The following is a 25352-nucleotide window of genomic DNA, read 5'->3' on the forward strand; positions in this document are numbered from 1 at the left end:
AAACCCCAAAAGAGGCTGGAAGAAGTAGTGCAGAGGTGCACCCCAAATGAAGCAGAAATAAATTAACAGCTATCTAGTTTCTGTCCCATTGTAATAAGCCAGGGAACTATAAGCAGAAAAAATTAAATTATACCTGATTGAAAGAAGTCTTTCTAAGATCATCTATTGTTGGGTCCATATCTAAATGTCACAGGCTCATGAGAATCTCTCCTGGTATGGTTTTGTATCAGAATTGTGGAAGGTTTCTAAGTATCTAGTAGCACTCTGTGGGCATTCTAGAGCTCAACTCACACCTTCCAAAGTTAGATTTTGATCATTTTGCCCCTCCACTGGCGGGCAGAGGGCCATGTAAAATGCAGGTTCTAATACAGCTGTTCCTCAGAGTCATGTCGCCCTGGGAAAGAGCTCATGGTCCACAGTGACCTGTTTTAGTGTCTCAGATTTCACCACTACTTTCTGTTCTGCTAATGAGTAAACTTGGCTCCATACCCACAATATTTTAAATTTAATTAACTGATAAAAATTCTACTTTTTTTATAAAGTTAAAATTATTGAAAATGACTTCAACAGTATAAAGATCTTGGTAATGCTTTGTGTGATATGAAATTACAAATTTTTATTGGGCCATGTACATGCTAAAAGGAGGCATTGCAATAATCTGTTTTTCTCGTGCCTAGTACAGTCACTCCAATTTCAAGTCTCACTGTTGAAGTAATATAACCATTTTCTTATAGATTTGTTAGAGAGTGTCATTTTATAACCCACAACTGAAGTAGACAGAATAATGGCCCCAGAAGATATCCACGTCTAATTCCCAGAACCTGTGAAAATGTTACCCTACATGGCAGGAGGGACTTTGCAGATTTGATTGAGGATTATCCATCTGGACTCAAAGTAGTTGGTCCTTGTAAAAGGGAGGCAAGAAGGTCCAAGTTCGAGAGAGGAGGTGTGACAGTGGGAGCAGAGGTTGAGTGATATGCCTTGAAGATGGAAGAAGGGGACGTGAACCAAGAAATGCAGGCAGCCTCTGGAAGCTGGAAGAGACAGGGAGACCGATTCTTGAAGAAAGCGTCCAAAACCATTGCAGCTCTGCCAACATCTTAATTTTAGCTTGTAGGACCCATTTTGGACTTCTGAGCTCCGGAATTATGATAGTAAATTTGTGTTGTCTTAAGCCTCTAAGTTTGTAGTAAGTTGCTGTAGGAATGTAATATACCAAATATTTTAAGCCAGCATGTCATGGTCTATTTATGTCTATCTTTCTAATTTCTCAAAGTTACTGTCTGTAACGGATTTTTTTAAAAATGACCTTATCCACCAGTTATTCTCTCCTTTATCACCGGGAGATAAAATAGTCTAAGACAATTGTGGTAAATACATTTTCATTGCCAGTAATTTGGATTGCATTGCTTGGTAAAGAGATTTTGAGTCAATTCTAAAGGTAAAAAGGGGAAGTGTATTTTTCTGAGAAAATTTTCTTGGCTATTAAGAAGAGATAAAAGGAAAAATTATTTTCTTTTTCTGTTATGGATGTTTTTATAGCTAGTTGTGCTTCCTGCAACTTCTGCAGCCATTCTGTGTGATTAGGAGGGAAGCCAGCTGAACCCTCTACAATAGCACAGAAGAAAACTGGAAATAAGCTGACTCCTTGATGATAGTGTTGAACCATTTAATTAGCCAACCAACTTCGGAGCTGCCCTAACATGGGACTTCTTGATTCATGCTGCTGACTAAGCCTAAGAGCTGGGTAGGAATTTCTGGGTCATTGCTTCAGACCTTCCAGCAGTAAATAGGGGGCAGGAGGAAAGTAATTGTGAACAAGAGAAAGTGGAAGGAAAAAGAATCACATAAAAGATACCAGATCATAAAAGATGCCAGATCTTTTGTAAAACCAGGAGGAAAATCCGTTTTAACAACTTTAGTAAAAAAAAGTTTATTTATTTACTGGCTTGCATTTTCCTTTTTCTTTTTTATTATTCTTTTCCATTATGGTTCATTACAGGATATTGAATATAGTTCCCTGTGCTATATAATAGGACCTTGTTGTTTATCCATTCTATATATAATAGTTTACATCTGCTAGTCCCAAACTTCCATTCCAACCCTCTCATACCTCCCCTCCCCCTTGGCAACCGTAAGTCTGTTCTCTATGTCTGTGAGTCTGTTTCTGTTTCTTATATAAGTTCATTTGTGTCATATTTTAGATTCCATATGTAAATGATATCATGTGGTATTTGTCTTTCTCTTTCTGACTTACTTCGCTTAGTATGATAATCTCTATAATGACATGATTAATATTTTAATTCACTAAATCAATCTGCTCAAATTTGCTGAATGGATCTACTAAAATTAGTTGCTAATGCAAATAGTACATTGCAAGACTGAAAGCTTAACTATCTGAAATATTTTCAAACTTATTTTGTTCAATTTTTTCTTCTCTATTTTCCATCTCTCTATATATGAAAACTATGTAGACTATCAGGAATTAACACTAAGGAATACCTTAGCTCTCCTGTTTCCCATACTTCCAGGCCTTGAAGAGAGCTGGAATATAACTATACACTGTGTTGAATCTAACAAACACCAGCATTCTGAAAACTGCCAGGCTGCATATTGTAGGTCATAACACATAACCCTGGAACGAGGCAGGATCTAATAGACCTAATAATTTGGGCCTTGTTTGACACGTTTCATGAACTGAAAGTGCAGGAGACTAAATGAAATCAAAGGCCCCTTTCAGCTGGAAAAAAGAACAATGAGCCTAAATAAGTTAGGATTGATGAGTGGGCAATTCAATCACTTTCTGCCTTTGGGCAAGTCATTTTACCCTACATGGAATTCTGGTTCTCACTTGTGAATCAAAAGGGGATTGAAATGAATGATTTAAACTCATGCAAAATGACATGTTGCTCCCAGATGACTAAATTCAGGAGGTCTGAAAGCAATACTTGCTTGACATATTTTTCAGAAATTCCCAGAAAAACACACTAAAACAGAGGACATTTGATCCAGATAGGATACGGAGTAAATTAAAGATAAATCCATTCATTCATTTACTCAGTTTTCCATGCATGCATGCATGCATCCATCCATCCATCCAAGTCCATGTGACAGCCCCTGTGACGTGCTAAGTTGTGGCCTAGATACGAAACCGTCATAAAGAGAGACAGACTTAATGAGAGACAAATCGTAAACAAGTGTATGTGTGGGTGTGTGTGCGCACATGTGTCCTGGGGTACTGACGGGTGCTGGGAGTAACGCCACCTACGTACAAAACATTGTAGCCCCTTTATTGCCTGTAGTTGTTCTCTTCTTGCTTTGGAGATTCCATTTTCACTCAGAGATGGGGGATGGGGGAAGAGAGGCAGTTGAAACCAATTCTGTCTGAATGTTTCCCTTCCGTTGCCCCCATCCCTCCTTCCCAGGGGGCATCACCTAGGTGCAGGAGGAAGCTCAGATGGCCTCCCAAGAGTGATGCACTGTTTGGAATCAACCTCATATTGTCCTCTTTTCGTTCCCACAGACGTTCAGTTGAGCTTATAGGTCATCTCACAGGGTCCTTGGGTGTGGGCCTCTGTCCTTTTATCTGTTGTGGAGGTATCCATGGTTGAAACTGGTTCTTGGTCTATACTTTCGGCATTGATAATGCCTGATGGCTGCTTCTGAAGCTTAGCTGCTGGCTGGATCCCAAAGCTCAGCTCACAGGGGTGCTACCGAGATTCAGCCGAGTCTGCCATCCTGTCTGGCTTGGAGCCATCCCCCCCAGTCTCTGCTGTGACTTGAAACTTCCCTGATCTGTGCTGTGAAAAACCAAGCACAGCTGGCGAGCACTATACTCGTGTACCCTAGGATGTCCCTCAACCCTCTCTTGTTGTTTACAACACACCCATAAGCACACATGCCTGCACACGCACACACACACACACACACACACACACTCGGTTCCCATCCTAAGTGGAAGGTTCTGGGACTCTAATACAAACCACCTGCTCTTCACCATCTGCCCCTCCCCCACCTCTATGCCATCCCTGGATGGAAGGAGCGTCCTCCTTCTTCCCCACTCCAGCTAGAAAGGCAACAGGAGATCTAGTTCATATTACCAAAGAGGTAAATATTTGGGTGTACACATTTAATAATTACTTATGTAATTATAATATAATGTGTCTAATGCTATGGTAGAAGAGCTCAACGATAATAATAATGGTTAACGTGTACCTGACACCGTTCTGGATGATTTACATGAAAGAACTAATGTATTATGTACAACAGACATTTGAAGTATATGCCTCTGTTATCCCCACTTTAATGAGGGCACTGAGGTGACTTGCCCAAGGACATACAAGTAATCAGTGGCAGAAGCAGGAGGAGAATTGGGATTTAGGCTCCAAAATCTACTTAACTAGTCTCCAAAATAATCTTAACTACTTTTAGGTGGAAAGGATGCAGCATTCATAAGTTTTCATAAAGAATAAATAAACATAAAAATGAAAAAGTGCTCCAGGCATACAGTAAAGCAGGACATATTCATCAAAGAGTAAGATATTTGATGTAACTGGGACTTAGGTTGTGAGAGCAAAACGTCAGAACAAGAAGCTGGAAAGAGTTTGGGGACAGATTCCGAAGAACTGAGTTCACCACAGTGAAGGACATTTTGCAGACAAGTGACAGAACAGAATGTATTTTTAGAAAGGAGGTTCTGGCAGCACTTTGAAGAATGAACAAAAGACAAGAGAGACTGGTGTCAAGGGATCATTTGAGAATCTGCTCATTGATTAATTCATTCAAAAAACATGAGGTGGCCTATCCACCAGGAATTAATATGAAATGTTACAGATCAAAAAAATGGATGGAATATGGCATCCAGGGCTCACAAGTTAGTGAAGGTGACAGAATGTAAACAAATATTTAAGCTTTAATAAATATGCTGGTTGAGGCATATACAAAATACACTGGTGCTACAAAGACTTCACTCTCCTGGAGTGGAGGACAAGGAAGGCCCTCTGACCTGGGTGCAGAGTCATTAAAACTATGGATCCCACAGTTCTTAATAAAAATTAAATATTTTGTGGATTTGCAAATCAGGTATCTTAGCTGACCATGTTTGTCCTACAGCGAAATGGGTATTCACCAACCATTGCTCTAGAGTGTTGTTTTTACTCCCAAACTAAAAATGATCCGTTTCTTCAGCAAATTTTAAGACTCAGAGGAGGCAAGTGATACTAGGCATCAACAGTGAACCAAACGCAGTCCCTGTCCGTAGGGAGCATGCAGATATCTCTGCAGAAACCTTGTTGCAGATGAAACATGATGGCATAACCATATCTGCGTAAGTGGCCATGTAAAAATAATAGCAAAAAGCAATAAGCACAGTCTAGAGAACCCAGGAGTAGAAGGAATAGGTGGTGCGAGGAATTTAGAGATAGAAAGAACAGAATTGCAAAGAACTTCCTAAATAGCAATGCTTGATCTTCTCTAAAGAAACTGTCTTAACAGACATGGAAAGGCAGAGTTCACTGTAGGAAGAGAGATACCAACTCCCCAAACTGTATAATGAGAAGAACAAAAATGAGCCTTTCACTCTGTGTGGTTTTGAATTTTCTCTGTAACTTTCACTGAGTTAAAGGAAATGCTCTTTATACTACATAGGAAGAAATTCAGTCTTTCTCATGACAAGGAAAACAAAGTAACATTTTTAGAGCTCTGCTCAGATATTGTGATATAAGATGCTTGTTTCCGGAATTACAGCCTGGTGTACAGATTGAATATTTTCCCATGTGTCACTGGTATACAATTCTAAAATGTCAAAATAACTTGATTGTCAATATCACAATGTACTGCTATAAAAGAAGTACACTTAGGTATGTGGCCTAAGGTTACACTCTGAAGCAGAGATTCGATGAGGCAGATAATATTTTTTCATTTAAAAATTCGCAAAGGTTTCAGCTTTTAAATATGGAATCAGTGATTTTAGGTACAGTTATTTGACCAGCTTATATACATTTTTGCCGTCTTTTTATGTTATGTAATACATATTTGCATTCATACGTTATTACGAATAACAGTGTTTTTTATAATAAAGATGGAGTTTTCAGCATTTTGTGTTTTTATCACCTAGATTTATTGTTATACCACGCAAACACAGAAAGCTGGTGTCATTTTCTATAAAGATACTCTGACCTACTTGAAAGTCCCCTGAATCACTGGCAGCCATTGATGTGCACCCCGCTTTAACCTGCGAGCTCTCTGGGCTCAATGTTCTGTGTCCTTCACAAATGACTTCTGTTCTTCAGTCACTTTAAACAAAATGACAGCAGGACCAGAATAGTTTAAGAAAATGTTGGTACACCCAGAAGATTTGTTTTCCTCTACAAAGGAACAGAGCAAAATTTAAAGAATGTAGTCAATATAGAGGAACTAGACTGACAATTGCAGTTGATAAAGAAGTAACTCAATAATGAAAACAACAGAGGGCTCCTTTGTTTCATAGCGTCCACCTATTGATCCCTTCTAGCACCCAGGCACTGTTCTCAGCTTTTTATGCGGATTGGCTCACAGCATTCCCTGGGAGGCAGGTACTATTACTGTCCTACTTTACAGATGAGGAAGCTGAGACGTGAGGAGATGGAGTAGTTTGGGAGGGGTCATCTGCTAGTCACGGAGGAGCCATGACTCCACGGCAGAGTCACATGCCGTTACTCTTCCATCCTGCCTCCCTCCCTACTGAGAAGGCACAGTTCACATTAACAGCTTGCCTTACAAACGCCAAAACATGATCAGGCAAACTGAAGTGCTTTCCAGTAGTTTGGTGGCATCTCCCCTGAAAACTTTCCCGTTGGCTCCGGGCACCAAAATTACCTCTCCTTTCTTTTCACTTTACCCAAGTACACAGTCCCATTCTTTCAGTACTTGGAGAAGAGCAATTAGATGTTCTAATTTTAGCTTTACCTCAAGATATAAACAGCCTGTAAACTGAAGCATACCTAAGGGTATTTTTTTCTAAAAAGAAATGAAATAAAACTTTAATAAATCTGTGGAGAATTTTTTTTTTTTTTTGGTACGCAGGCCTCTCACTGTTGTGGCCTCTCCCGTTGCGGAGCACAGGCTCCGGACGCGCAGGCTCAGCAGCCATGGCGCGCAGGCTCAGCAGCCATGGCTCACAGGCCCAGCCACTCAGTGGCATGTGGGATCCTCCCGGACTGGGGCATGAACCCGTGTCCCCTGCATCGGCAGGCGGACTCTCAACCACTGCGCCACCTGGGAAGCCCGAGGAGATGTTTTAAACTCTAGGTTCTTCCCAGGTACCCTCCTCTGCTTATGACTCCCCTCCTCCCCCGAATGTTGCACAGAATGGAGAATGGATTCACAGACCAGAACGTTTGCCACGCCACTCACAGGCCTAGCATGAGTATTTGAGATAGAGAAACATAGTCTTTCTACGTGGTGATAATAGGTCTCCACGAGATGGTTCAAGTTCCTTTGTAAATAGTCCTCTCATTGAGAAACATTTTTTATATTGCCATGAAACAATGAGTACCATGACGAGTTTCACAATTTATGTACCTTATTTCATAACTTTGTCAGTTTTCATATTTCCAATAAAATAATTATCGTTTGTTTCCACTCTGATGGGTTAGTAAAGCATTCAAGCTGTATTTTTCCTTAATGCAAAGCTCATGAACACTGGTTGTTCTGCATGATTCTCTTAGCTCCCTGACCAAGTCCCCTGCCTCTTCTGTTCTCACTGAGGACAGTCCTCACAGGTTCTCTTGAAGATCTTCTCACTTCACACTCTTACGAGACCATGGTCTCTATGAAATGACTCTGAAGTCACTAGTACTGAACCATGTCCACCCAGAGGTCTCATAGTCTATATCCTAAACTGAACTTGTAGCCTGTTATATGTCCAGAATGCGGATCTCTTCTCATACTGCAGGACTTAACAAGGTTTCCCTCCCCAATGAAACTGTACCTATTCACTGCAACCCATAACTATCTCTCTTTCTCTAAACTAGGGCCTCTTCCTATATCCTCTTGGTCTGTACCCCTCATTTGGTGTTTACTCATGTACCACCCTGAAATATTACTTAACTTTTGGTATTATATTCTTGGCAAAGAATAGAGGGAACGAACATCATTTAGCACAGAGTATCTCATGTAATCCTTATGATAAACCTGGGAATTACGTATCTTTTTATAAATGGTGAACTAAGCCCCAGAGAAGGTCGGTAACTTTCTACTAGTCAGTTTGAAAGTGATAGAACTCACTACATACGAGTGCTGGATTTGAACACAGATCTGCCTGATTCCAATCCCAGGCTGCTCTCCATAAAGGGAGTGTGTCATTAATTTACTTTTTCAACAAACTGTTAATAGTAAAACATGAATCCAAGGAAAGAAGTCATATTTCTCTGAGCACACTTTCATGTTCTCTTCCTATTCACTAACTCCATCACTCCAACATTCAACACAGCACTATAACTAGTTCAGTGACTGAGCATATTTTTTGCTTTGTTCTTTTTGGGGGGGGGCGTAAAATTTGAGAAATATAAGAACTCCTGAGAATAAAGAACTTTAATAAATTTGTAGCTAATCCCTGCAAAATATATACATAGCAAAATTATATGCTGATGTAAGAGACAGCCAGTAGTGCTACCACAGTAATTTCTTCTGAAAATTGCTTCACAGCATTAACTTCACCTAAATCAACCCTTTCCAAACCTCTTTAATTCTACTTATTTGGTTGAGTGTATTGAAGTTCACAGTAAATTATCTAATTCATAGAGAGTTTTTGTAAAATAATGCCATGCTTTGCAATTGACACCAATGGTAAAAGCCACAAATAATCTGTTTCTAACTCTGTCTCAATTCCTAAAACAGTGCTAGAACTTTTGAGGCCTATCATATATTTCTTGCTCTTCTATTTAATGAACTTCAGTTATCCCAAAATATAATTATTCCCTCTCCACCCCTGACAAAATTATACTATTTTTAGCATTATACAGAAATGTGGTAAATGAAAGAGAAACTTCAAAGATGTATTTTAATACATATTTTACTCCTTTTCATCCACCCTCCCAATGTAAAAAAGAAAAAATGCTATTTTAAAAGTTTTAGGAGATTCCTTTAACTGGGAATTATTTCTTTTTATTTATTACACTTGAGAGCATCACTCATTGACTGCTGCAGTTAGGAACACACAATTCCTGAGTAATAAAGGTTAAGTGTGCATAAATTCGAGATCTGCTTACAACTGACCTTTAGCTGTCTTGTTAACACTTCTGACAGAAACTTGAAATAAGGTTATTCCATAAAATAATTTGATCCTCCATTCCCAAGTCCAGATTTGTTACTCAGTAGTTAATATCTTCCAGCTAGACAAAGCCTTCAGTATTTGTAGTAAAACAGCAAGCCATCAAGATAGTGAAAAAATGGTGAACAGGTCAGTGGAAAGAAACACTGGGTTTGGATTCTCACTCTGTCACTGCTTGGAAAGTGGTCCCAACAGGTCACTGAGCCTCTCAAATCTTCCGCTTCTCTCCTTAAGAATGAAGAAGCTGCCTTGAGTTTAGGTTGAATTTGTAGATTAATTGGGACAAAATCACCACCTTTATAAGTTTCAGTCTGCCCATCCATGATTATAGTCTATATATTCATCTGTTCATAGAAGACTGTTCTTTGCTTTCCATTTATACTTGTCAATAATCTTTTGTAATTGTCTCCATAAAGTCTTGCGTATTGACTGTTAGTTTTATTACTAGCTACCTTAAAGGGTTTGTTTGCTTCATTTCTTGCTACTGCGGACATTAAAAAATATATATTTTCTAAATAATTTTTAATGGCATATGGGGATGCTACTGTTTTTAGTGTGTTGATCTTTTATGCATCAGTTTTTCTGAATCTCTTACTAATTAAACTCGCTTATAGATTCTCTCGGTATACTATATAGCCATAACATCCTCAAATAACAAGAGGTTTTTTCCCCCCAATCTTTGTATGTATCTTATTTTCTACATTAGCTAGAACCTCCAGTATGATGTTGAATAGAAACGATGCTAACAATCTTCTTGTCTCTTTTCTATGGATTTCTATGGATTTTTCCATAATGGGAACGTTCCTGAAGTTTCACCGTAAAGTATGATATTTGCTATAGGCTTTTCCTCAGCATTTTTATTTTTGAATGAATGATTTTATCAAGTGCTTTATCTGCATCTATTGAGATGATCTAATTTTTCATCCTTTAAAAATTTAAACATGATGTTGAAATACTCTGATATTTCTGCAATACAGTCAATTTGGCCATAATTTTTAATATGCTATTGAATTCAATTTGCCTGTTATTTTATTTTGATTCGGTGAGATTGGCCTGTAGTTATCTGATTTTAGTGGCAAGGTTATGCTGGCCTCATACAGTGAGCTGTGTAGTTTTCCTCTTTTCTCTGTTCTCAAAAAGAGCCTGTATAAATGGGCATTTTTCTCTTCTTTCAGGTTGATTTCACTGTGATTCAATTCTTAACACATTGTTATTTCTATAAGGATTTTCTCTTTGATCTATGAGTAATTTAAAATGTTTTTAAGTTTCCAAATGTATGGAGGTTAAAGTTTGGCTATCTTTATTTAGTGATTTGTTATTTTATTTAATTTTCTTCAAAAAATTTTACATATAGCAAAGGTATTTTGGAATTTCTTGTGACTTACTTTGTGGCTTAGCATTCATTTAGTTTTCTAAACTCTCTCATGTATGCTTGTAAAGAATGTGTTTTATCTAATTATTGAATGCAAGTTTTTATATAGATCCATTAAGTAAACGTTATGTCTAAAATTTATGCCTAAATTTCATATTGAAAAGTAAACAAATTATGATAATAGAACAGAATAGAAAAGGTAATAATAGGGGGACTAGCCTACAAGATATTAAAATCTATTAAACAGTTGTGATAGTTAAAATAGTACTGGTTCATGAATGAGAAAGGCCAACGTAATAGAATAGAAAGTCAAGACATAGGGCTTTCTGATAAAGTGAAACTTATAACCAGTAGAAGACTATTAAATAAATACATTGGAACAACTGGGTAGCCACTTGGAAAAAAGTTGCCATTGGAAGCATACTTCATACCTACACCAAGAAAAGTTACAAATGGATTAATGATTTAAATGTAAAGAAAAGAAATTATAAAAGTACTAGAGTAAACAATTATAAATTGTCTTTTCTAATTGTTTCTATTCTTTCTGCTACAAAATGGAGGAAAACTTTTCTAATGATGACTCAAACTTCAGGACCCATAAAAAACTAATACATTCTAAAACAAAAATTCTGCATGACAAAAGAAAAAATTGAAACTCCTATCACACACAAAAGATGAATCCCCGTAATATAAAACAGCTCCTAAAAAAAAAAGGTCAATACCAGAGTGAAAAAAAAAAAAAAAAGGCAAAAGATATGAAAATACAATTCACAGAAAAGGATATAAGAATGACTTTCAAAAATATCTTTAAAATGTGATTATTCTCGTGGTAAGAGAAATACAAGTTAAAATAACAGGGAAATACCATTTTACCTATAATACTGTCAAAAATCAAACTTTGTTAGCATTCTCTTTGGATAGGCAATGAAGGAACAGGTACTTTCATATTTTGCTGATGGAAATATAATTTAGTATCATCCCTGTGAAACACCACTTGGCAATATTTATCAAAATTGCAAATACATATATACTGCATATATATATATATCAGGGATATATGTATATCCCCCCTTTGATAAAGCAGTTTCTCTTCAAGGAATTTATCCTATATCACACTTATTATCATTTTTTACCATACCTTTATTTTCCATCTTTCTCTGACATTATATTTTGAATGTGCCTCTTACAAACAAATTTATAACTAAAGTATATTTTCCCTCTTTTGAGAATCTTTTAACAAGAGAATTTAATCCATTTACACTTACTATGATTACTTATATATTTGGATTAATCCTATGTATTTTCTTCTCTCCCTGTTTTCTGCTGGAGGCAGGTGGGATATTTAGTCAGCCTTCTGTAAGGTTGCTAGAGCTTTATTTATTCCCTCTACTACATTCCATGTTCTTGAAAGTCAATTTTATTTCTATTCTTTCAATGTGTATCTTTTCACTTTAATATGCTTAATTAAGTCTAAAGTTAATAATTTTATCCTCATCCCTATCAATAAAAGGACCTTACTTTGACTCAGATCACTTTTCTCTCATCTTCTGTACTTTTCCTTCCTAGTATCTACAGATTCACTTTTAAATCATTGTAATTAATAATTTTTACATTTTTTGTAGTCAATGCTTATTTAGTCTTATTAATTTGTTTGACAGTTTGTGTACTATTATCTCTTCAGTTGCACTTCTTTGTCCTGTGTTCATTCCACTTTTTAGTAAATTTTATCCTTTGATTAGGATGATGATCCTTGGGTTAAAACAAACAAACAAACAAAAAACCTCTCAGTCTTGTGTCTTGGTCAAATACATTTAATTTGTCTTTATTTTTGAATGGTGATTTAGCTGAGTATTGTATTGAAGATTAACAATTACTGTTCTTTCAGCACATTGAAAGATTCTTACCCTGTCTTCTGGCCTCTATTTTATTAATGAGAAATGTAATTTCAGTCTAATTTTGATCCTTTATATGTAATCTGCCTTTTGTTTCTAGTTGCTTTTAAATCTTTTCCTTGACTTTGGAGTTTTATAGTTTTTCTATCAAAAAGGTATCTATATATGCATCTTCAATCTGAAAATTCACATCTTTATTCAATTTTGAAAGAGTCTCAACCATTATTTCTCCAGATCCTCCTTTCTCCATACTCTGTCCTCTCTGGAACTCCCATGAATCAAGTGTGGGAGCATCTCAGGTTGGGACTTATCTGCATCTTTTCCATTGCCCTATCTCCCTGTGCTGACTCTGTGTTGGTCCCTCAGTTCTGTGATCCAGACCCCTCTTCTCTTTTCATTTGCGGCCAATCTATTCTCCAAACAACTATTGGATTTTAAGGTTAATGATACTATATATTTTCTGTTATGCAAGTATTAACATTTTTGTATTTGCTTTTATCTGGGCCCCAAAAGTTTCCTTTCAGTGGTCAGAAAACAATTTTTTTTTCTTAATTCCTTGACTTCCTTGATTAATTCCTTAATTCCTTTGGGTTTCTGTTTCTCAGATGAAGTTTTTCCCATCAAGAGCTTTGTCAAACATTAAGCTCTCTTTCTGTTTCCACAAACTCATGGGAAGAGATTTTCTGGTCCTCTTTTCACAAGTGGGACAGCCCTTCAAGGGTCCTGTTGGGTGCAGGAGTTTCAGCCCTTTTGTTGCGAAGCACCCTGCTTTCCTGAACTCCTGAGACTTTAAAAGCTCATTTCCAGTCTTCTGATCTGGTCTGTGTCTGACACAGCCTAGGGTCATGTGGCATCACCCTGTGACTCTTGTTTTTGTCTTTATCTCTAGCATCTGAGGATTTCCTGACCTCAACTTTGAATTTAACACATTTTGGTGTTTATTAGACTTTATAACAGTTTAAGGATCCACATTATCCTTGTCTGCCATCCTGCAAGAAATGTCCTTTTTGACACCAAAAAACATTTTTCATGTTAAAAATTCTTAGTTTTTCATCATGTACTATTATAGGATTTTAGTTATATATTCGGTATCATCGAGAAAATGTACAACGACATAAATTATTTTCAGTGACTCATCACAAACACATCCACACATTTGAAAAAGAAAAGTGCATCCATGTTTGAAATAAGTATACCATCTGCAAACATGCTTAATGCCTATATAACTTGTAAGACCCCTTGCAGTAGTTCAACAGCTGCCTCAAGGATTGAAAAGAGTAAGTTAAAACTTTATTTTAGAAATGTCATAATAAGGCTAAATGAGGTCATAGTATGTTAATAGATAAGTACACTTTTTCAGATTTTTGTGATTCTAAGCAAGATTCTCGGTTATTACTACAGGACTTGTAATAACAGATATTGTAAATGATATTCCATTTGCTAATTGAAGCAAGGATATGGAAAGTGTAAGAGTAAGTTTCCGATTTGAGTTTTTTTAATGAAAATCATTACCTCATCGTTTTTCTGACCTCTTAGTGCAGCGTTACTACCTGGCACATTTGTTATGGGGGTAAAAAGGCATATCTGATAGGACAGGTGAAGTTAGAATTGTATTGCTTTTGGCCAAAAGTCACTGTAAGATTTAAAGATCAACTTGTAGGTACTATGTGATCTTTAAAAAGTTATAAAACATAAATTTAAAAGAGAGAGATTCTGTGAGTAAAATGCTTGATGTTTCTGGAGTTAATATCCAAGCTGTCGTCAATCAGCATTTTACCATGAAATTTTATCTGATATGTTTAAAACAGCCCTTGTTCTTTGTCTCACTTCATACAGTTTTCTTTTAATTCTGGAATTCTTGCATAAACTTTGAAGAAAGAGTCCCAAATTTTATAAAAGTTTGAAACCTGCTATTTTTACAGCAATAGTAAAGAAATATAAAGTATAATATTTGTTACTAAGAAATTATCTTAGAAGAAAAATAATTTACATAACTGAAAAAGGTTTATTGCTAAATAAACAGTAAAAATTATCTTGTGTAAGTTTAAATGAATAAATGAAGCCAGGAATTTAGAAGACCTGTAAGGGATAGTAGTCACCATCTGGCAAATACACACACAAAGATAAATAAGGGATCTCCTAATTTATCTCTAGTTTAAAATTTGGTTTTAATCTTGAATTATTCTCAACATCTATATACTTTAGAAAGACGATCTTGTATTATTCCAATATATTAATTATAGATGTACATTAATATGTTTGTTTCTGATGATACTACGAACAACAGAAACGTTCCCTTCTAAAGTTTTAAAGGTAAACAGAATAGCAAATTAAACCCTAAATGATTTCTAGTGAAATGAGGGTAAATAGAAGTACCAAGAAGCCCATCCTGATTGTCTGTTAAAATACTCACAAAATTCCTGAAATGTGAATAATTACTGCAATCTTAATAGAGAAAACATGGCATTTTATTTGTGGGATACCTAAGTTTATAGAAATGTACGTGCTTCTTCATGCTACAGGGTCAGTGTTCAGCACCAGCCCTCTGTGCTCTCTGCCATGGTCCCCGCCCTCAGCTCTAGATATGGCCATTCATCATCTGGCCATTGTTCCTTAGCTGAGTATGCTTCTCAGAGTTAGCTCGGAGGACAGATTCAAAAGGTCAGAATTAAAATTCAAACACATGCTTATTGAGTATTCACCTATTGTGTGCCAAACACCCTCCTAGGCAATGACAAGTTCCCTGAACAACAGAACTTAAGAAATTGCAATGTATAAATGATAAGGACCGCAAAGAAATCAAACAGAGCAGTAGGCAGTGGTAAGAGGGCCTCACTGAACTGAAATCTAGATGAAAGGAGTTGCCAGCAACTGAGAGGTCTGGAGAGAAAGGGAGGAGTGCCTTCAAAGAAAGTCTCTAAGGAGGAATGAGTGATGCACCAGCTGTCTGGGGAACAAAAGGCACCAGTGTCTCCAGGGAACAATGCTGCAGAAGGACAGCATGCAGTGAAGGGAACAACCCACATCCCCAGTGACCTTTGTTTTGTTCAATCCTTTGGTCCCTTTTCAGCTCTCATTAACATGATGTAATTGGCCTTGTGAAACTGTTTTCTCTGGGCCCCTTGACACCACACCCTCATCACTGGAGTTCATCCTTGATTTCCTTCCTTCAAATTCTGCATTCAATCCATCAGCAGTTTGTCTATTCTATCTCCAAACAAGTCCTTATTTCATTCACTTTTCTGCCATTTTGCTTACTACCAGCTTACCCTAAGCCACCAAATTTCTTTACCCGGATTACTGCAACAGTCTCTTAATTAATCTACCTGTGTCCACTTTTTTCCTTCCTATTTCCTTTCTCCATATGCTCGGGTCCTGACCTGCTGTGGCTCCTGACTAATGTCCCACCAGGGCCTCCCAGGTTGAAGAGAGATGGGAGTGAAGAAGCACTGATACCTTTATTGTGGAAAACAATGTGAAAACGGTGTGGTAGCTAGGAGGAGCTCTTCAGATAAAAAGAAAAATACATTAAGGAGAAGTCAGATATATCATGTCAGATATATCATTAAAAACAAAACAAAACAAATACAGACAAAGCTCCTGATTGTAAATGGAATGCGAGAATGTTTCCCAAGCCCTAGCCAAATCCATCAACTGAAACAATATTAAAATAATAAAGAGGAAACAGAAGATATGCAAACAGAAAATAGTTATGTACAAAAAAGTCACTCTGTGGCAAGTAGAGAAATGTCTACAGTGTTTAAAGAAGTTTTTGACCTCAAACTATAGTGGCAATTTGTTATTCCATTAAGACAATAGATCTGAGTGAAATAGACATGCCAAATAATTGATAAACAGGTCAGAAGAAGAACTTACAAGAATTTCTGGTATGAAAGAACTGCTGTGGTCAGTGAGCTAGGAGGAGTTAAAGACACAGAGAAAATCTTTTTCTTTCTCAGTCTCTTTCACTCAGTCTTTCATTCAATTTTACTGTCTTTCAAATGCTCCCTCTTTTTTTTCTTTTCCTTTATCCTTGCTCCCATTGCTTTTCTTTCTTTTTCAAAACTTTTGAAATTAAGAATCATATGTATGCTTGATATTTGTTGTTTGAAGACATATTACAAAATGAGAGAGGAAAAAACAAATCCAACTATAAGCTACTTAGAAAAGATATTCTTTTATTTTTTTAAACATGTTTATTGGAGTATAATTGCTTTACATTGCTGTGTTAGTTTCTGCTGTATAACAAAGTGAATCAGCTATACGTATACATATATCCCCATATCTCATCCCTCTTGCATCTCCCTCCCACCCTCCCTATCCCACCCCTCTAGGTGGTCACAAAGCACCGAGCTGATCTCCCTGTGCTATGCAGCTGCTTCCCACTAGCTATCTATTTTACATTTGGTAGTGCATATATGTCAATGATACTCTCTCACTTCGTCCCAGTTTACCCTTCCCCCTCCCTGTGTCCTCAAGTCCATTTTCTACATCTGTGCCTTTATTGCTGTCCTGCCCCTAGTTTCATCAGAACAATTTTGATTGTTTTTTAGATTCCGTATATATGTGTTAGCATACGGTATTTGTTTTTCTCTTTCTGACTTACTTCACTCTGTATGACAGACCCTAGGTCCATCCACCTCACTACAAATAACTCAGTTTCGTTTCTTTTTATGGCTGAGTAATATTCCATTATATATATGTACCATAACTTCTTTATCCATTCATCTGTAGTGGACACCTAGGTTGCTTCCATGTCCTGGCTATTGCCAATAGAGCTGCAATGAACATTGTGGTACATGACTCTTTTTGAATTATGGTTTTCTCAGGGTATATACCCAGTAATGGGATTGCTGGGTTGTATAGTAGTTCTATTTTTAGTTTTTTAAGGAACCTCCATACTGTTCTCCATAGTGGCTGTGTCACTTTACGTTCCCACCAACAGTGCAAGAGGGTTCGCTTTTCTCCACACCCTCTCTAGCATTTATTGTTTGTAGATGTTTTGATGATGGCCATTCTGACTGGTGTGAGGTGATACCTCATTGTAATTTTGACTTGCATTTCTCTAATGACTAGTGATAGTGAGCATCATTTCATGTGTTTGTTGGCAATCTGTATATCCTCTTTGGAGAAATGTCTGTTTAAAGCTTCTGCCCATTTTTGGATTGGGTTGTTTTCTTTTATACAGAGCTGCATGAGGTGCTTCTAAATTTTGGAGATTAATCCTTGGTCAGTTGCTTCATTTGCAAATATTTTCTCCTATTCTGAGGGTTGTCTTTTGGTCTTGTTTATGGTTTCCTTTGCTGTGCAAAAGCTTTGAAGTTTCATTAGGTCCCATTTGTTTATTTTTGTTTTTATTTCCATTTGTCTAGGAGGTGGGTCAAAAAGGATCTTGCTGTGATGTATTTCATAGAGTGTTCTGCCTATGTTTTCCTCTAAGAGTTGGATAGTGTCTGGCCTTACACTTAGGTCTTTAATCCATTTTCTTTTGCTTTTTTTTTTTTTTTTTTTTTTTTTGTGGTACGCAGGCCTCTCACTGTTGTGACCTCTCTCCTTGCAGAGCACAGGCTCTGGACGCGCAGACTCAGCGGGCATGGCTCACGGGCCCAGCCGCTCCACGGCATGTGGGATCTTCCCAGACCGGGGCACGAACCCGTGTCCCATGCATCGGCAGGCAGAGTCTCAACCACTGCGCCACCAGGGAAGCCCTCTTTAATCCATTTTGAGCTTATTTTTGTGTATGGTGCTAGGGAGTGTTCTAATTTCATTCTTTTACATATAGCTGTCCAGTTTTCTCAGCACCACTTATTGAAGGGCTGTCTTTTCTCCATTGTATATTCTTGCCTCCTTTGTCAAGATAAGGTGACCATATGTGTGTGGGTTTATCTCTGGGCTTTCCATCCTGTTCCATTGATCTATATTTCTGTTTTTGTGCCAGTACCATACTGTCTTGATTACTGTAGCTTTGTTGTATAGTCTGAGGTCTGGGAGCCTGACTCCCCCAGCTCCGTTTTTCTTTCTCAATATTGCTTTGGCTATTCGGGGTCTTTTGTGTTTCCATACAAATTGTGAAATTTTTTGTTCTAGTTCTGTGAAAAATGCCATTGGTAATTTGATAGGGATTGCATTGAATCTGTAGATTGCTTTGGGTCGTATAGTTATTTTCACAATGTTGATTCTTCCTATCTAAGAACATGGTATATCTCTCCATCTGTTTGTATAATCTTTAATTTCTTTCATCAGTGTCTTACAGTTTTCTGCATACAGGTCTTTTGTCTCCTTAGGTAAGTTTATTCCTAGGTATTTTATTCTTTTTGTTGCAATGGTAAATGGGAGTGTTTCCTTAATTTCTCTTTCATGTTTTTCTTCATTAGTGTATAGGAATGCAAGAGATTTCTCTGCGTTAATTTTGTATCCTGCTACTTTACCAAATTCATTGTTTTCTTGTAGAGTCTTAGGATTCTCTATGTATAGTATCATGTCATCTGCAAACAGTGACAGCTTTACTTCTTCTTTTCTTATTTGCATTCCTTTTATTTTTTTTTTTCTTTTCTGATTCCTGTGGTTAAAACTTCCAAAGCTATGTTGAATAATAGTGGTGAGAGTGGGCATCCATGTCTTGTTCCTGATTTTAGAGGAAATGGTTTCAGTTTTTCACCATTGAGAATGATGTTGGCTGTGGGTTTGTCATATATGCCCTTTATTATGTTGAGGTAAGTTCCCTCTATGCTTACTTTCTGGAGGGTTTTTATCATAAATGGGTGTTGAATTTTGTCCAAAGCTTTCTCTTCATCTATTGAGATGATCATATGGTTTTTCTCTTTCAATTTGTTAATATGGTGTATCACATTGATTGCTTTCTGTATATTGAAGAATCCTTGCATTCCTGGGATAAACCCCACTTGATCATGGTGTATGATCCTTTTAATGTGCTGTTGGATTCTGTTTGCTAGCATTTTGTTGAGGATTTTTGCATCTATGTTCATCAGTGATATTGGTTTGTAGTTTTCTTTTTTTGCAACATCTTTGTCTGGTTCTGGTATCAGGGTGATGGTAGCCTCATAAAATGAGTTTGGGAGTGTTCCTCCCTATGCTATGTTTTGGAAGAGTTTGAGAATGATAGGTTTTATATCTCCTCTAAATGTTTGATAGGATTCGCCTGAGAAGCCATCTCGTCCTGGGATTTTGTTTGTTGGAAGATTTTTAATCACAGTTTTAATTTCAGTGCTTGTGATTGGTCTGTTCATATTTTTTATTTCTTCCTGGTTCAGTCTTGGAAGTTTGTGCTTTTTTAAGAATTTGTCCATTTCTTCCAGGTTGTCCATTTTATTGGTATATAGTTGCTTGTAGTAATCTCTCATGATCCTTTGTATTCCTGCAGGGTCAGTTGTTAATTCTCCTTTTTCATTTCTAATTCTATTGATTTGAGTCTTCTCCCTTTTTTTCTTGATGAGTCTGGCTAATGGTTTTTCAATTTTGTTTATCTTCTCAAAGAACCAGCTCTTAGTTTTATTGATCTTTGCTATTGTTTCCTTCATTCCTTTTTCATTTACTTCTGATCTGATCTTTATGATTTCTTTCCTTCTGCTAACTTTGAGGTTTTTTTGCTCTTCTTTCTCTAATTGCTTTAGGTATAAGGTTAGGTTGTTTATTCGAGATTTTTCTTGTTTCTTGAGTTAGGATTTTATTGATATAAACTTCCCCCTTAGAACTGCTTTTGCTGCATCCCATAGGTTTTGTGTCGTTGAGTTTTCATTGTCATTTGTTTCTAGGTATTTTTTGATTTCCTCTTTGATTTCTTCAGTGATCTCTTGGTCATTTAGTAGTGTATTGTTTAGCCTACATGTGTTGGAATTTTTAGTTTTTTTCTTGTAATTGATATCTAGTCTCATAGCATTGTGGTCTGAAGAGATACTTGATACGATTTCAATTTTCTTAAATTTACTTGATTTGTGACCCAAGATATGATCTATTCTAGAGAATGTTCCATGAGCACTAGAGAAGAAAGTGTATTCTGTGGTTTTTGGATAGAATATCCTATAAATAGCAATTAGGCCCATCTGGTCTAATGTGTCATTTAAAGCTTGTGTTTCCTTATTTATTTTCTTTTTGGATGATCTGTCCATTGGTGAAAAGTCTCCTACTATGAGTGTGTTACTGTCGATTTCCCCTTTTATGGCTGTTAGCATTTGCCTTATGTATTTAGGTGCTCCTATGTTGGGTGCATAAATAGTTACAATTGTTATATCTTCTTCTTGGATCGATCCCTTGATCATTATGTAGTGGCCTTCTTTGTCTCTTGCAATAGTCTTTATTTTAAAGTCTATTTTGTCAGATATGACAATTGCTACTCCAGCTTTCTTCTGATTTCCATTTACATGGAATATCTTTTTCCGTCCTCTTACTTTCAACCTGTATGTGTCCCTAGGTCTGAACTGGGTCTCTTGTAGACAGCATATATATATGGGTCCATTCAGCCAGTCTATGTCGTTTGGTTGGAGCATTTAATCAATTTACATTTAAGGTAGTTATCGATATGTATGTTCCTATTACCATTTTCTTAATTGTTCTGGGTTTGTTATTGTAGGTCTTTTCCTTCTCTTGTGTTTCCTGCCTAGAGAAGTTCCATTAGCATTTGTTGTAAAGCTGGTTTGATAGTGCTGAATTCTCTTAGCTTTTGCTCATCTATAAAGGTTTTAATTTCTCTGTCGAATCTGAATCAGATCTTTGCTGGGTAGAGGAATCTTGGTTGTAGGTTTTTCCCTTTCATCCCTTTAAATATGTCCTGCCACTCCCTTCTAACTTGCAGAGTTTCTGCTGAAAGATCAGCTATTAACCTTATGGAGATGTCCTTGTATGTTATTTGTTGCTTTTCCCTTACTGCTTTTAATATTTTTTCTTTGTATTTAATTTCTGATAGTTTGATTAATATGTGTCTTGGCATGTTTCTCCTTGGTTTTATCCTGTATGGGACTCTTTGTGCTTCCTGGACTTGATTAACTATTTCCTTTCCCATGTTAGGGAAGTTTTCAACTATAATCTCTTCAAATATTTTCTCAGACCCTTTTTTCTTCTCTCCTCTTCTGGGACCCCTATAATTCGAATGTTTGTGTGTTTAATGTTGTCCCAGAGGCTCTGAGACTGTCCTCAATTCTTTTCATTATTCTGCTCTGCAGTAGTCATTTCCACTATTTTATCTTCCAGATCACTTATCTGTTCTTCTCCATCAGTTATTCTGCTATCGATTCCTTCTAGAGAATTTTTAATTTCATTTATTGTGTTGTTTATCATTGTTTGTTTGCTCTTTAGGTCTACTACGTCCTTGTTAAACGTTTCTTGTATTTTCTCCATTCTATTTCCAAAATTTTGGATCATCTTTACTATCATTACTCTGAATTCTTTTTCAGGTGGACTGTCTATTTCCTCTTCATTTGTTTGGTCTGGTGCGTTTTTACATTGCTCCTTCATCTGCTGCATATTTCTCTGTCTTCCCATTTTGCTTAATTTACTGTGTTTGGGGTCTCCTTTTCGCAGGCTGCAGGTTTGTAGTTCCCGTTGTTTTTGGTGTCTGCCTCCCTTGGGTAAGGTTGTTTTAGTGGCTTGTGTAGGCTTCCTAGTGGAGGGGACTGGTGCCTGTTTTCTGGTGGGTGGGGCTGGATCTTGTCTTTCTGGTGGGCAGGGCTGCGTCCGTTGGTGTTTTGGGGTGTCTGTGAACTTAGTATTATTTTAGGCAGCCTCACTGCTAATGGATCAGGTTGTGTTCCTGTGTTGCTAGTTGTTTGTCATGGGACGTCCAGCACTGGAGCCTGCTGCCCTTTGGGTGGAGCCGGGTGTTAGCATTGAGACAGAGATCTCTGGAGAGCTCTCGCCGATTGATATTACATGGGGCCCGGAGGTCTCTGGTGGTCCAATGTCCTGAACTTGGCTCTCCCACCTCAGAGGCTCAGGCCTGAGACCCGGCTGGAGCACCAACACCCTGTCGGCCACTCGGCCACGCTTCAAACTAATTCCTCCTCCAGTCCCAGTGACCCAGCCCAAATGGTAAAACCGTTTGCAAATCTCTGGGATCAGGTATCTTGGATGTTCCTTGTCCTGCACGCAGCACTGCAGTAAGCAATAGTCTCCCTCCAGAGTGTGACAACCAGACATGGCCCGCGGAAGGGGTACCCGCTCCCTCCAACCTTCTCACGGCTTTGCTTCTGGTGCTCCACCTAAAAAAGATATTCTTAAACATAATGTCAGAGGAAGGAAGAAAGTAAGATATAGAGAAAGATAAAGTAGACAAAACAGTGATAGCAATATTAGAGTTAGATTAGACTAAGACAGACTGCATTAATAATGATAAGGAGGATAAAGGGACCAGTTCACAAGGAGATTACAATAATGCTGAACCTTGATGTGCCTCACAGCATAGCCTGATAAGTACTATCATGTCCTGCAGCCAGACAGCTTGGGCTTGAATCCCAGCTCTAGCACTAATTAACTGCAAACCTTAGGCAAGTTATTAAACCTCTCTGTGCCTCAGTTTACTTATACTGAAAATTGGGATGCCAGTAATACCTACCTCTTAGAACTGTTACGAGGATTAAGTGAACTAATACACATAAGCATTTACAATAGTGTCTGGTATCATAAACTTGGCTCTTTTTTGTTGCTGTTGTTGATGTTGGAATTGTTGCCCCAAATCATACCAAAAAACCAACAAAATTCCAAAGAGAAATTGGCATGTCAGTAATCTTAGTAGGAGATTTTTAACTTACTTTTCTCAGATACATATGTTTTAAAATATTTGAGAACACTGTGAGATAGCTCCAATAAAATATTTAAACAGGCTTTATCTTTCAAATCATCAGACACAAAAATGTAAAGAAAACAATCCACATAACAAAAATACAAAGTTGAAAGGAAAAAGTAAATGAAAAATGAAATTCAGAGACCAAAAAAATAAGATGACAGACGTTAACTAGACATAGCCATAAATGTGAATGCTTAATATATTAAAATACAAAGTCTTAGATCATATTAAAGTAGAAAATTTAATGATGTTCTACTTTATAAGAGACATATGTAAAACTGTGACAATGGGCTTAAAAATTTAGCAAAATATCAAAAGTACAAATCAAAATATAGTACAGATGACACTTTTATTATGAAGTTAAGTTACAAGGTAAAATTATAGGTAACAACATTGTATAATACTTTTGGAGCTGAATGATGTAACAATATTTTTTTAATTGTGCAAAATAATGTTCTAAAACGTTCTCACATACACAACAATCCTTGAGAAGGTTGGTATTAAATATATACTTCATAAACTTTTACTATGAATAAAGCAACTTTTACAACTATTGAAGGAATATAAAGTAAAACATATCTGTACATACCTCCATTTAGGATTCATTTTCCAAGCTCCACTTCCCGAAGGGCATGAATATTCGAATCTGAGTGCTTACTTCCTTAGTTGGCTGGGTAGTTCATGAGCAGTCTGGAGACAGACCTCCTGCTTGGAGAACTGTAGGACATTTGATTCACCCGGACTTATAGTAAGCACTCAGAAATGTGGTTGGCTTGTTATCAGTTACTCACACCCAGGCCCAGGCAGGCACATGGCTAGAAACTCCAGAATGCTGGGAGACAACTGGAGGGTATGAAAACCTCCTAATGTAAAAAGGTTTCTCTGAGGTCTTGGTGGGCTCCTCACTTAATTTTATATATATATATATATATATATATATATATATATATATATATAGTGATAATTGGAAGCTGGGTACCTTCATAAGGACATGAAAATCAGGGAAATTTGCACCTCTTACTGGGAACACTGCATCCTTTGCTCTGTAGGTGTGTTATATCCACAGTCTGTCTGTTGGCCTCTTTCCATCCATGATATCACCATCACTCCTGTCACCTTGCGGGTAGAAAGTCAGGTCATGGATACTCTAGATAGTAGAGGACCCAGGCTAGAGCAAATCTACATGTGAACAGCTGCCAAAGTGCCATCTCTTTGCTCTGTTCTGGAAATTTTGTTCCTATTCCTTATAGTGCTTGATACTATTGCAAAGATCTGGACAAAAGGTCATGCAAGCATTATTGCGAGTGAAGTATATAGAAGTGGAAAAGTGGTATATCTCTGGCCCCAGAAGTAGCAGAGGAGAGTTTGGGATATTTTAATTCTGAGGGGTCCATGGTCTGTTTAGGTTCAGCTCAGTGTGTGTCTTCCCCATTTTTTCCTGATGGTACCAACATTCTACCTGACATGCAGGCTCCAGGAGACATCCATGGAATCATATTTTACCCCTTACGCTCATATTTGCCAGGTCCTGAAGAGACATATCTCACAAGAATATATTAATGTGCAATACCTATTAGATTTTTGTTAGAAATTCAGATGTTAATCTCCTTTCAACTGTTTCTTTCCCATTTTATTCTTTTATATATATATATTTTTTTTTTTTTTTTTAGCATACATACTATGGACTTTTTGAATCCCTTTTCAGTATTGCCTTTGTGCCAAATGGTAAAAAATTAACCTAAGAACCCCCCCCAAAAAAAGTACTAAAATGCTCTCAATGTAGATTATTAATGATTTTAATCTATTAATATTTAAAGGTCAATGATTTTAACCTCATTACTACTAGATTAAAGACGTGACAACATACTTCAGGTTGTTACGTGAGTTGACTAATAAAATCTTCCTGAAGTTCTGAAGAACTTGCTTCTCCTAAGTTAGTGACAGCTTCACAGTTGGCCCAGCCATGCTTTGCCTCATTTTTGT

The 25352-nt window shown here is 37.1% G+C and overlaps 1 protein-coding gene across 2 annotated transcripts in view; it reads left to right on the forward strand.

The window, feature by feature from the left end:
- PACRG (parkin coregulated) overlaps positions 1-25352 on the forward strand; it is a 284755-nt gene that overhangs the window by 248836 nt on the left and 10567 nt on the right. The window lies entirely within an intron of this gene.

This window comes from Delphinapterus leucas, chromosome 12 (genome assembly GCF_059928025.1).
Source record: "Delphinapterus leucas isolate spDelLeu-1000000601 "Yukka" chromosome 12, BTC_Dleu_Yukka2, whole genome shotgun sequence".
Classification (NCBI taxonomy): Eukaryota; Metazoa; Chordata; class Mammalia; order Artiodactyla; family Monodontidae; genus Delphinapterus; species Delphinapterus leucas.